The 14,183-nt window shown below is 42.9% G+C and overlaps 1 pseudogene; it reads left to right on the plus strand.

Annotated features, from left to right (window-relative positions):
• Positions 1-11,102: 11,102 nt before the first annotated feature.
• Positions 11,103-11,385, plus strand: LOC150046930 (ATP synthase F(0) complex subunit g, mitochondrial pseudogene; annotated as a pseudogene).
• The last annotated feature ends 2,798 nt before the right edge of the window (positions 11,386-14,183 follow it).

Below are 14,183 nucleotides of genomic sequence, written 5' to 3' on the forward strand. Positions count from 1 at the left end.
TGAACTACCCATTTTCCTGTCTAGGCCTCCCAAGAGCTGGGATTTTAGGTATGCACCACCATATCTGCTTAGGGATTCTTTTTTTTTTTGCTGGTCCTGGGTTTAAGCACTGTCCTTGGACTTTCTCTAGGCTAGAGCTCTACCACTTGAGCTTCAGTACCACTTCCGGCTTTTTTCTATTGTATGTGGTACTGAGGAATCAAACCTGGGTCTTCGTGCATGCTAGGCAAGCACTCTACCACTAGGCCAAACTCCCAGCCCTTAGGGATTCTTTTCATTAAATATAATCAAGTGCCAGGAGCGTGGCCTAGTGGTAGAATGCGTACCTAGCATGCACAAAATCCTGGGTTTGATTCTTTGATACCACATACACAGAAAAAGCCAGAAGTGGTGCTGTGGCTCCAGTGGTAGAGTGATAGCTCTGAGAAAGCCCAAGGACAGTGCTCAGGTTCTGAGTTCAAGCCCCAGGACCGGCAAAAAAAAAATGATAATCAAGTTGGTCAACTACGCAGTTGTCATTTTTTTCCTATAATCTTTTGACGGAGAGCTACTTTGAAAAATCATTTTTCATCCACATAAACTTTCCTTTAGAAAGACTTTGCCCTTGGAACGTTCCAGTTGCTTTTGGTCAATGACATTTATCTACTGTTAAAGATAAGTAGCCTAGAGCTCTCCATGGTGATTCAATTAACCTCTAATGTACTTTTTCTTTTTTGTAGGACCCATGCTTGCTCAGCTTGACTTCAACCACTGCGATACACACCACCCATTATAATATGTTTTTAATCCACTGTGTTAAGATACCATTTATATGCCCCTTTTTAACCAATTAGTAACTGCAATTTTTACTGCAGTTAGTAACTTTGATCTAACCTCAGTATGCACAGGAATAAGAAAGAATGAGACTTGTAAGTCAAAGGCATTTGCAGTGTTAGTCGTCATACCAGTTTATATGCTCACTGGCAATGTGTGTGAGTGCTAGTTTGCTCAGCTCAACAACATATGTTAGCAAAATTTTCAAATTAAACTGATCTTATATTTTAAAATTTTACATCACACTGTGGTTTCAGAAAGAAATTTACCCACTGTTCTCCCAGATCAAGTGCTGAAAAACTATCATTGAGATATGGTCTTATGAACTTGCTGCTAGACTGGCCTTAGACTGCAAGTTTCTTCCTGTTTCCTGAGTAGCTAAGATTATAGGCATGAGCCACCAATCTATAGATTGAAATGGCTTAATTTCTAAATATCAGTCATGATTTTCTCTTGGAGGATAACCCCTCTGTGTAGAACAGTGTCTTCTACCCCAACTTTTTGTATATGGTACTACTGAGATGGAGCCTAGGATCCTGTCATATGCTTAGCAGACACCTTACCATTTATTTGAACCTCATCCTGAACCTTTCTGTGTGTGTGTTTGATTTTTATTTGTTGCTTTGGCTTTGAGATATGTTCTCAATAACTTTCTGCAGGTTGGCCTTGAGCTGGAGATCCTTTTTCTTTTGCCTTCTGAGTAGCCGGAATTATAGACATGTGCCACCATTCTCAATCCCATATCCATCTTGTCTTAATGTTAACTTAAATGTCAGCACTTAAGTAAAACCTAGACTAGTCACTTTGGTGGTCACCTAGTCTCTCGAAAAATCACCCTATTTCCTTCTTTCCATGAAACATACGACAACACAGTATGCTCTGACATAGGCATTGGTTGATGTGCATATCCATCATATTCTCACCCACACGGTGCCTGGCACACGGTAGATGCTTAATGTGCATCTGTTGACTTGCTAAAGTCCAGCTTCTAAAATGAGGAGAAAGCAGTGGCATTTCTAAACGGTCTTGTGTACTATTGGAGTGTGAGAAAGGAATTTGGTCTTGTTGCTGGGTTGAAATGCCTACAGGCAGCTCCAAAGCTTAATCCTTTATTCACAGCTCATTTTAACTTTGTGCTGACTTGGAGCAGTGGACGTGAGACCCACTCCCGGTGAAGTTCAGGTTAAGTTTGGAGCACTGAAATATTTTCTTTCATCCATAATCACTAGATCAAGGCCTATAAATCAAATTGTTAAGGCACAAAACACAAACAAGGTCGTAATTTGTTTCTTCCTGCCCTCTGTTTTTCTTGGCATGGAAAAACTCAAGCTTTTCCTGACTAGGGACAGACCATGACACTAGGGGGTGATTCATTAAAAGCAGCCTAAGTAACTGGCATTTTATTTCTCCTTTCCCCCTTATTGTCCCAACCCATGTAAGGAAACACATTGAATAAAATAACTCCTGCTGGTAAAGACCTTTCCTTTGACTTACAGCTAGATGTTCCCAGGATCAAATTCTTGGAACTGGAGAGGCCTGGTGAGGAACAGTAGATGGAGATTGCTGGTAGAGAAGGAGAGTAAGAGCCTTGTAAAAGTCACTTCTCTTACCTGTTATCTGTTTCTTTCTCTCCCTCTCTCTCTCTCTCTCTCTCTCTCTCTCTCTCTCTCTCTCTCTCTCTCTCTCTCTCTTTCTGTCTGTCTCAATCAAGGCTGGCATCCTACACCTCTAAACTTCCAGCCTTTTGGTAGTTAACTAGAGATAAGAAACTCATCAACTTTCCTGTCCCAATTGGCTTCCAACTTCCATCCTCCAATTCCTGCTTCCTGAATAGCTAGGGTTACAGGTGTGAGCCACAGGCATCTAGCTCCTACCATCTTTTCTTTTTGTTTTTCTTTTTGCCAGTCGTGGGGCTTGAACTGAGGTCCTAGGAGCTGTCATTGTACTTTCTCAAGGCTAGTGCTCTACCACTTAAGCCATTTCCAGCTTTTTTGTGTATGTGGTATCCAGGAATGGAACCCAGGGCTTCCTGCATGCTAGGCAAACACTCTACCACTGGGCCATGCTCCTGGCCCCTCCTACCATCTTTTCTTAGCAATCCTATCTACTGAGTTAAAGTGTTTCTGATCCAAGAACCATGACCACTGGACACGGGTCAAGTATGACCACTGGATTAGTCTAGGAGTCTCAGTTGCTTGCCTCTAAAATGAGTGTCATGGTATCAGCACCTTCTTCTCAAATGAGTGCCATTCATTTCAACTATTCCTGAGGTGGAGAAAAGGAAGGTGGTAAATGTTTAAAGCATAATGATAGTACATACACATCATAGTAAGAGGAACATCAAGTTGGGATCCTTAGTGCTCACTAGAATCCCAGCTACACAGGAGGTGGAGACCAGCCGAGGGAAAGCGCTACACCCTACCTGGAAAAGAAGCTGAAGAACGAACTGGCTGGAGGTATTGCTCAAGTGGCAGAGCACTGGCCTAGCAGGTGTGAAGCTCTGAATTGAAACCTTGGTACCACTATGAAAGGAGAGTCAGATGCAGGTAGCTCAGTCCTAGCTACTGTGGGACTGATCATCACCGTTCAATACCAGTCTAGGTAGGAAAGTCCATGAGATTCTTATCTCCAATTAACCACCAAAAAAGTGGGAAGTGGAGCTGTGGCTCGAGTGGTATAGTGCCAGCCTTGAGTGTAAAAGCTAAGGAGTAGAATCCAGACCCTTAGTGCAAGCCTTAATACTGGCACAGAGTGAAAGAGAGAGTGGGGGGAGGGGAGGGAGAAAGAACTGTTTTGTGTTTATTATCTACATTATATATACTTCTCAATTGTTTGAACTACTTATCTAAAATTTTTAAAGGAAGAGTGATAAAACATATATACTTGGGCTGGGAGTTTGGCCTAGTGGTTAAAGTGCTTGTCTAGCATGCACGAAGACCCGGGTTCGATTCCTTGGTACCACATATGTAGAAAAAGCCGGAAGTGGTGCTGAGGCTCAAGTGGTAGAGCCTTGAGAAAGTCCAAGGACAGTGCTCAGGCCCTGAGCTCAAGCCCAGGACTGGCAAAAAAAAAAAAAACAACCATATATACTTGCACACATACACACACCATGTGTATCTAAGATAGATAGATAGATAGATAGATCTAAAATAGATAGTAGAGGCTGGGAAGTAACAAATAAAAACACTAACAATCTCAGAGTCAAGAGTTTGGGTTGAATGCCGGGGCGGTGGCTCACACCTGTAATCCTAGCTACTCAGGAGACTGAGATCTGAGTATCAGGGTTCAAAGCCAGCCCAGGCACAAGAGGACCTGAGGCTCTTATCTCCAATTAACCTCTAGAAAATGAGAAGTGGGGCTTGGGTCAAGGTCAGGTCGGTAGCCTTGAGCTGAAGAGCTCAAGGACAGCACTCAGGCAGAGTTCAAGCCCCGTTAACCACACACACACACACACACACAAAAGTTTGGGTTGAAAGCCTTCTCTTTCTTTATACACACACACATATATCCTTAGTTCATTTCAAAGACTGTAGATTACTCCTGCAATCAAAAATCAGTAACTTTGAAGTTGGTCTGTGTGCCCCAACCTTGTTCACCCCTCTGGAAGTGGAACAGTTTATTTTCCAGAAGGGTTAAACGGGGGGCAGCGAGATGGAGGAGACATGTGACCGCCATCCCAGGCAGAGTGAGACTGTGGAAAAGTACCAGCGATGCTCCACCCTGCACATGGTTCTGGTGTGCACGGCACAGGCCACCGTTGGGTCATCTCTCCATTGTTTCCGCGCCCCCTCCTCGTGCAATCCCCGTCCTCTCACCACTGTTAAGTAACCCTGGCGTCCTTGCCTTTCCGAACCTACTGTGAGCATTTCACTGTCTCTGTGAATTCCCAAGGCCAGCTGTTCCTTGCTGCCTGAGCTGAGGACCCAGCCAGGAAGAGGAGGATGAGAATTCTTGAATCTGTGGGTCCCTGATGCTCTTAAGTAGTACTTCTAGTAGACTTTTGAGGAGCAAGTTAACAAATAGTAGGACTCCTTCGTTCTTGGCTTTAAATCAATTGAAGTGGAAATAAACAAACAAAGCTGGCTATTGTCTCATTAAGGCCATAGTCTAGAGACTGTGGCAGGGTATGTGTCCAATAAGCTTCCTTATAGCTGTATTAAACAAACTTGCCCAACAGACCAGAGCATACTCTCTCCAGAGTAGGTAGATCTCATCATCCTCCCTCTCTCAACGCCTTTTCTTTTCTTTTTTTTCTTTTCTTTTCTTCTCCTCTCTCTCTCTCTCTCTCTCTCTCTCTCTCTCTCTCTCTCTCTCTCTCTCTCTCTCTCCTCTCTCTCTCTCCTCTCTCTCTCTCTGTGTACTCCACTTCTGGCTTTTTGGTGATTAAATATGAATCTCACAGGGTTGGATTCAAACCATAGTCCTCAGATCTTAGGCCCGCTGAGTAGTAAGGACTACAGGTATGAGCCACAGGCATTTGGTTCTTCTTCCTCCTCCTCCCCCTCCCTCCCTCCTCCTCCTCCTCCTCCTTCTTCTTCTTCTTCTTTTTCTTCCTCTTCTTCCTCTTCCTCTTCCTCTTCTTCTGTGGTGCTGGGAATCAAACCCTGGCATTGCTCATGCTAGGCAAGCATCCAGCACCAAGCTACCCCTCTCATTCCTCTCATAGCCTCTACAGCCCAAGAAAGAAGGCACTTAGAGGCTCAGGTCTAGTTTCTCCTAATGTCCCCCTTCCCTATGTGTAGGAGTAATGAGCAAAGAAGATCCTGGAGCTTTATAGTAGCTACAGGCCCTCCACACCACAAGAAATATCTAGAATTGAAGGAAACATTCTCTTCACTGAAAGTTGTATTTCTAGGATTATAGACATTCTCTTCACTGAAAGTTGTATTTCTAGGATTATAGACACTTGGGGTATGTGAAGAAAACTCTAATCCATTATCTCATAAAAATGCACATAGAAGCCAGGTGCGGTGGCTCACACCTGTAATCCTAGCTACTCAGAGGGTGAGATTTGAAGATCAAGGTTGAAAGCCAGTCCGAGTAAAGACCATGAGACACCCACCTCCAGTTAACCACTAGAAAACCAGAAGTGACACTGTGGCTCAGGGGATAGGACGGGTAGCCTTGAGCTGAAGAACTCAGGGACAGTGCCCAGGCCCAGAGCTCAAGCTCTGTGACAGACAAAAAAAAAAAAAAATCACCCAGATACTGATGTAGACATGGGTGTTTATTGTTCATATCTGCCAGCTTTTCCCTTCCTTCTGGTTTTAGCACCCCATCTTTTTGTTTTTTTTTTGGCCAGTCCTGGGCTTGGGCTCAGGGCCTGACCACTGTCCCTGGATTTTCTCAAGGCTAAGGCTCTACCACTTGAGCCACAGCACCACTTTTGGCTTTCTGCTATGTGTGTGGTACCAAGGAATCGAACCCAGGTCTTTATTGCATGCTAGGCAAGCATTCTACCACTAGGCCAAACTCCCGGCCCCTAGCACCCCGTCTTTGAAGAAACAGATTCCCTCTATTTGACCTGAAGCTAATGGAGCTACCAATCAATATGCTCCACCCCCTTGGTGATAGATTTGGGCTATAAGAGCAAACCGTCCAATCAGCAAAGCCCATTTTCTTGGCCTTCTTGTTTTATGAATGTGCGCAGGATTTAAGAGTCAATCACGGAAAGGGAACTAAGGAGATGGATGGAAATGATGACTACTTTCTATTTTAAGAAGACTAAACTAGGGCTGGACTACACATAATTCAAATGGTATAATAAATGTCAAACAAGCTCAAGCTCTGAGTTCAAAATCCCAGTACCCCCAAAGCAAAAAGCTAAGCTGGAAAGAAAAAAAACAAAAAACAAAGCAAAGCCAGATCTCACTGTTGCTATTTCCTTTTCCAAGTGGAAAGAATCAGGAGGAAGAATGGAGCCCAACAACATAGAAAAGTGTTTGGGGAACACTGTTGAACACTTCAATCAAGTCATAAATGAATTATTTTTTCTGGTTATGAGAACTACTAATTTCACTTTTTTTTTCTTTTCTCAAAACAGTATGAGAAAAATTTATGCCTACAAGAGAACTCAACCTTCACTCTACAGAGGTGTTCAGGTTATGAGCCCAGCCTTGACTGGAAGTTAAGAATACCTACGGTCAGTAGTGCCAATTATGAACTTGGAAATTGATCAAATATTCCAAACTGCTTCAGCAGATCTGGCTGCCACCTTTACTGTTGGAGCAGTGTGCTCACTTCTCTTTGGTCCTGTTTCTGCTTGTCAGCATTTGGACACCAAAGTGAAAAGACAAACCAGCAGGCACATAGTTGAAGAGAAAACAAGACACATGCGTGTGTTAGAATGGTAGAAAAGTCTCTCCGCTTCATCCAATGAGGGACAGATTCTGATCAAGTTCACCATCCCCTTTTCTCTTTACCTAAGGGATGGGAGCTGGAGGTAGGAACCAGAGGAAAAAAATTCCACACAAACCAAAGAGAATAAGTGGACAAAAGCAATTTACAAAAAGCACTAGAAATTTGATGCAAGCTGGGGTAGGAAATATCTCTGGCATAATATTAATCTATCTTTAATTAAGCATCTCCTTTAGGCTGGTTATTAGATTTTAAATGTGCTTGTAGCAATTTGACATTGTGGATTATATTTTTATGCTCATTTAGTAGATTGTAAGCCACTGAGAAGCTGGGCACTGGGGGCTCAAACCTGCAGACCTAGCTACTCAGGGGGCTGAGATGTAAGGACCCCAGTTTGAAGCCAGCCAGGACAGAAAAGATTATGAGACTTTTATCTCCAATTAACCAGCCAAAAGTTGGAAGTAAAAGTATAGCTCAAATGATGGAGTATCACAATCTTGAGCAAAACAACAAGAGTGAGAGCCAGAGGATCTGATTTTGAATCCCATGGAAAAAATAAAACTACTGGGGCCAGGAGTTTGGCCTAGTGGTAGAGTGCTTGCCTAGCATGCATGAAGACCCAGGTTCAATTCCTTGGTACCACATACATAGAAAAAAGCTGTTAATGGTGCTGAGGCTCAAGTGGCAGAGCTCTAGCCTTGAGAAAGTCCAAGGACAGTGCTCAGGCCTTGAGCTCAAGCCCAGGACTGGCAAATAAATAAATAAATAAATAAAACTACTGAGAAAAGTTAGAACTTGTTCAAGCTTGAACCTTGTACCTCCCAATAGTGATACCCTTTATTCTAGCCAAAGACCTGGGTTTGAATCTAGTTCTGTTATTTGCTGGTTGAACAACTTGAGCAGATCAGCTCAAAATCCTGTCTTCTGCAATGGAAGATTCAGAGATTTGACTAAATTATTTTTTTCTTCTATTTCAAATTAAAAAAATAGAGAGGATAACTGTGATCAAAGCATATTATGAGTTTGTGTGGAAACACCACATTGAAAATTCTTTGTGTAAATTAATATACACTAATAGATCTTTCCTTAAAATAAAAAAACACTTGAATATCCCAAACTCTTATATTCCTGCCCTGAACTTTGTTTTTTTCTTTCAAAACTCCTATAGATTGCTTTTCCCATGGATTTAGGATCAAAGGGCTCCTTGAGGTTATGTGTTCTTTTGAAATAGATTCAAAGCAGAGGAACTGAAAGGCCTTCTTCCTCGCTGAGTGATTCAGTGCAGGTAACCAGTTCAGACCCATTCCTTCACTGTCTGATAAACCAAGGTCACTGCTCTGAACTTGAACCCACTTTCCCTTCTTCCTGCCTCTTTTATGAGCTTTCAGATAAAGTGCCATAAGTGAACTGTGACACTGTTTATCTGCCCCTACAAACATGGTCCCCAGGCATGTACCCTGTCTGCAAAGTCCCCAGCTGCTTCCAGTTCTCCCTCTGCCCACAGCCCTTGATTGCTACATTCCAACAAATTAGCCATGTGACAGAAGATTATTTTTAACTTCAATAGAGCAGCTCCTTCTCTTTTAATATATCATGCTTAGTCCACATTCCCTCGGTGAAAAGGGCACCAGCCAGCGGCTACTTCTGAGAATGTTTAATTACTCCAATTGTTTGAAAAATTCTCAGAAACTTGTTGGGGGGAGGGGTACATTCATTTCTCCCCTCACCCCCACCACTCTACTTTTCTTTTTTATATAATGAGAATTAAGGCTGAATCTAACTTGAGGATTTACCAGGGCACCACAAATCCCTTCTACCACCTTCCTGCCACCCATTTGCCCACTGAAAGGTTCTTTTTTTTTTTTTTACGTTATGAGACTTGAACTCTGGGTCTGGACACTGTCCAAGAGTGCTTTAGCTCAAGTCCAGCACTCTACTGCTTTGAGCCACCATGCCACTTCCGGTTTTCTGGTTGTTAATTGGAGATAAGAGTCTCAGAGACTTTGCCGCCTAGGCTGGTTTTAAGCCATGATCTTCAGATCGCAGCCTCCTGAGTAGCTAGGATTGCAGGCCACCTGCACCAGGTCAATTTTTTCTGAATTTCTTAAAACTTTAAAGTTTCTAAACCCAACGAATCCTCTAATTTCAATGATTAGGGTTATATTACCCACCACTAGAAAGTAGACAGCTGGACCACACGCTAGAAATATGCTAACAGTAAAAGAGAAGGTATGGAAACTTTTTTTTGTTTTGCAGTCCTGTGGCTTGAACTCAGGGCCTGAGCACTGTCCTTGGGCTTTCTCAAGGCTAGCACTCTTACCACTTGAGCCACAGCACCACTTTTGGCTTTTTCTACCTATGTGAGGTGCTGAGGAATCAAACCTGGGCCTTCATGCATGCTAAGCAAGCATTCTTACCACTAGGCCAAACTCCCAGCCCCATATGGAAACATTTTTTAAAAAAATTTAAAATGAACAAACAAAGCAGGGCTCCTTGGCTCATGCCTATAATCCTAGCTACTCTGGAGGCTGAGATCTGAGGATCACAGTTCAAAGCTAGCCCAGGCACGAAAGTCCAAAAGACTTATCTCCAATTAACCACCAGGAAACCGGAAGTGGGGAAGTGGCCCTGTGGCTCACGTGGTAAAACAGTAACCTTGAGCTGCAGAGCTCAGGGCAGGCCCAGAGCTCAAGCTCCATGACTGACCAAAAACAAAAACAAACACTGGGACTAGAAACTGGTGGCCCACGCCTGTAATCCTAGCTACTCAAGAGGCTGAGATCTGACAGTGGTGGTTTAAGTAGTCTTTTCTCCAAACTAAAAAAAAAGCCAGAAGTAAAGGTGTGGTAGACACCGGCTATGTGTGGAAAAGCCAAGTGAGAGTACAAGGTTCTGAGTTGAAGCTCCAATATCAGCACAGTGGCATGTATATACAAAAGAGTCAATGTGTGGGAAAAAACATGATACGTTTGGAGAACTGAAAAAGCGCTCATGAGTGCAATTCACAGTCTAATTCTCTCAAGCTGTAAAAATGAAACATATTTTACACAAAATTAAAAACATTTAAGAATAGAGATAGGCATAGTGGCTCATGCCTATAATCCTAGCTACCCGGGAGGCTGAGATCTGAAGATCGTGGTTCAAAGCTAGCCTGAGCACTGAAGATTGTGAGACTCTTATCTCCCATTAACGACTAGAAAACGGAAGTGGGGCTGAGGTTCCAGGGGTAGGACGGTAGCCTTGAGCTGAAGAGCTCAGGGACAGCGCCCAGGCAGGCACTGAGTCCAAGCCCCATTCCCAGAAACAACAGAAACAACCACAAAAGATGAATGAGTTTCAGCAAGTGCAAACATTAATTCAACCACCACCCAAATAAAGATAGAAATGTCCCATCTCCGACAGTCCCCTAGAGCCAGGCACTATGGCTCACACCTGTAATCCTAGCTACTCAAAGAGGCTGAGATCTGAGAATTGAAGGTCAAAACCAGCTCAGGCAGGAAAACCCCTGAGATCCTTATCCCCAATTAGCCACCAAAAATCTGGTAATCATAAGTGTGCCAACCTTGAGTGAAAAAGCTAATGCCAGCATCCAAGACCAATACTGACACACACACACACACACACACACACACACACACACACACACACACACACACAAATATATTCACATAGCATGTTATCATTCATGTGAAACAAAAGAATAAAAAGTTGAAGAAGACATAAAGGTAGTTTTGTTTGTTTTTTGGTTCAAGTACTGGGGCTTGAATTCAGGGCCTGGGCATTGTCCCTGAGCCTTTCTGTACTCAAGGCTAGCACTCTACCCCTTGAGCCACAGCACCACTCTGGCTTTTTCAGAGTAGTATATTGGAGATGGGAGTCTCATGGGACATTCAGCCAGCCATTCAGGGAGATGGACTGTCCATCTGGGAGCCATGGCCCAATTCATCTGCAACCTCATGTAGAAAACCCCAATGCTGATGAGTGGCGCTGTAACTTATTCCAAACCTGCATTGGCCACATTTTGGCACTACGCCAAGATTGAGCTGGTTCCTCCAACCCCTGCTGGAATCCCCACAGCTATTCAGAAGCTGAGAAAAATAATCCATAATGCTCAGACTGGTAGCTCCAAACAGCTCACAGTTAAGGAAGCTGAATGGTTTGGTGGCCACTGAGTTGCAGATATGGTTTTATATTGGAGAAATCACAGGCAAGTAATGTTTGAAAACCACTCTTAACATCTGATTCTATTTGATTTATTACTTGAGTGTTCTTGGACACATGTTCAGAGTGTTATCTGAATAAAATGAGTCAAAAAATAAAAAGTCTCATGGATTTTCCTGCCTGGGTTGACTTTGAACTGTGATCCTCAGATCTCAGCCTCTTGAATAGCTGAATTACAGGCATAGGGCCTCTGATGCCTGGCTATTTGGTTTGTGTGTGTGTGTGTGTGTGTGTGTGTGTGTGTGTGTGTGTGTGTGTGTGTGTTTCAAGTTGCAAGAAGTACTTGGCAGGTTTTCCAAGCACCTGGGACTTCCAGTTCAGGGAAACGCCCTGCCATTTATGAACTGGAGCAGGAGGAAAGGGCTAAGCTCCCAGCTGCCAGTCAATCCAGTGTTGAATCCAAGCCACTGCTTCACTCCAATGAGATAAAAGATACACCAAGAGGGCAGTAGGAAATCAGAGGAGTCTTGAGCCACATATATATCCTAAGTGTTTATAAAGCCTTAGACAGCTCCTTCCTAAATTTGAATCTGTGTCAAGAGAGAATCCTATCAGGAAATACAAGTTCCTCTCTCCAAACCTCACTGGACAATCACCTTCTGGACTGAAAAGCATGAGCTAAGCTCATTTATTCAACATCTGTGTGAGAGGAAGAATGGAAGATAAGGTCCATAATAAAAGATCACCCCAAGCTGAACTTGGCCATCTCTGCCTCCCCCCAGCCCCCCCCCCCCACCAACCCCAGCTTCCTTTGCTTGGTCTGTTTGGTTGGTTCTAAGGGAAGGAAGCTTTTTAGGATTTACAGTTTAGATTTATTCAGGGGATGTGAAAGTGACCTGTGGAAGAGCAGCCTGGTGGGAATCCACACTCTTTGTGAATGGTTGTGGGGGTTTTGCTTTGTTTTGTTTTAGTGTTTCCAGAGTTGTCAGGTGATGGCTGTAGAAAGATCACGTCTGTGTAGCCTCTGGTCAACCAAAATAGGGGGGGAAATATTTGACTTTAAATAAGAAGCTTACAATTATGAATTATAAAATTATCCCCATTAATTTTCTTATATTTTATTCACTTTTTCCCCTATTGTTGTTTTGTGCTGGTCCTGGGCCTTAAACTCAAGGGCTGGGCACTGCCTTTGAACTTTTTTGCTCTAGCATTCTAGTGATAGTAGTGACAAATTCCATAATATATGAAGCAGGGGACCTACTATGTGCCAAAAACCTTCAAATAGGTGCTCCACAAACCTTTGTTTGGTTTGGTTTGGTTTGGTCGGCTGTAGGGCTTGAACTCTGGGCCTGAGCACTGTCTCTGAGCTCATCAGCTCAAGGCTAATGCTCTGTCACTTGAGCCATAACACCACTTCCAGTTTTCTACTGGTTAATTGGAGATAAGAGTCTCAGGGACTTTTGTGCCCAGGCTGGCTTTGAACCTTGATCCTCAAATCACAGGCTCCTGAGTAGCTGGGATTACAGGCATGAGCCACCAGTGCCCAGATCCTTCTTCCTTCCTTCCTTCCTTCCTTGCTTGCTTTTCTTTTTTTCTTTATTTCTTTTTTTGCTACCGGGGCTCAAATCCAGGACATTGTACTTGCTAGGCAAGTGCTTTGCCACTGAGCTACAGACTAGCCCTCCATGAACACTGAATTTCTCTTCGTTTACCTAGTTCTTTATTTCTTTTACCAGACTTTTGTAGTTTTCCTTATAAAGATCCCCCTTTTTAGGTGCATACCTAAATATTGCATCTTTTTCAGTTCATGTGTCTTTAATTTTAAAACTGTTCATTGCTAACATATAAGAAATATTAGTTCATTGCTGGTCTCTAAGAGAGTAGTTCACCTTGGCACATTAACCTTGTTATCCCACAATCTGGTTATAATTGCTTTTACTTCCAGTGGTATTTCATATTTTATATATGGGCAATTATGTCATCAGCCTTTCATTTCCTTTTCTTGTTTTATTGCAAATTAGCTAAACTACCAGCACAATGTTAAAACCCTATCATTAAAGAAAGTTTTATAGAGCTGGGCGTGGTGGCTCACATCTGTAATCCTAGCTACTCAAGAGGCTGAGATCTGAGGATCACAGTTCAAAGCCTGCCAGGGTACTAAAGACCATGAAACTCTCATCTCCAATTAACCACTAGAAAACTGGAAGTGGCACTGTGGCTCGAGGGGTAGGGTGGTATCCTTGAGCTGAAGAGCTCAGAGACAGCACCCAGGCCCGGAGTTCAAGCCCTATGACTGACCAAAGGAAAAAAAAAAGTTTTATGAGACGGTAATGATCCAGAAAATATTTCATGTAGTCTTATCAAGTAGTCAATGTTTTCTTACCTGAAATGTGATCCTGCCTTTAGTATCAAGTCTTTGAGGAAGTTTTCTTTTCTCTTTTTTGTGCCAGTCCTGGGGCTTAAATTCTTGTGTGCTTCACTTTTTTTGTACAACACTGGCAATCTACCACTTGAACAACATCTCTATACCTGGATTTATTGCTGACCAGTTGGAGATAAGTCTCACTCACAGACTTTGGTCAAACCTTGATCCTCAGATCTCAGCCTTCCAAGAAGCTAGGATTTCAGGTGTAAGCCATCAGTGCCCAGCTTTGAGAAAGTTTAATTGAATGGTAACAACTAATATTTACTAAATGTTTGTTTAATGAACAATTTTTAATTACAAATGGCTGATTTCACTCTTGTGAATTTAAGCATAAAGGGGTTCATTGAGCAAAGTTGAAGAAATATAGACTCTAAGCCAAGTAGCCAAGGAAGATTTTCAAGATTACTCTGCAGCGGTTGGTGGGCTG

The sequence above is a fragment of the Megascapheus bottae genome, chromosome 24, assembly GCF_031878675.1.
Source record: "Megascapheus bottae isolate mThoBot1 chromosome 24, mThoBot2.hap1, whole genome shotgun sequence".
Classification (NCBI taxonomy): domain Eukaryota; kingdom Metazoa; phylum Chordata; class Mammalia; order Rodentia; family Geomyidae; genus Megascapheus; species Megascapheus bottae.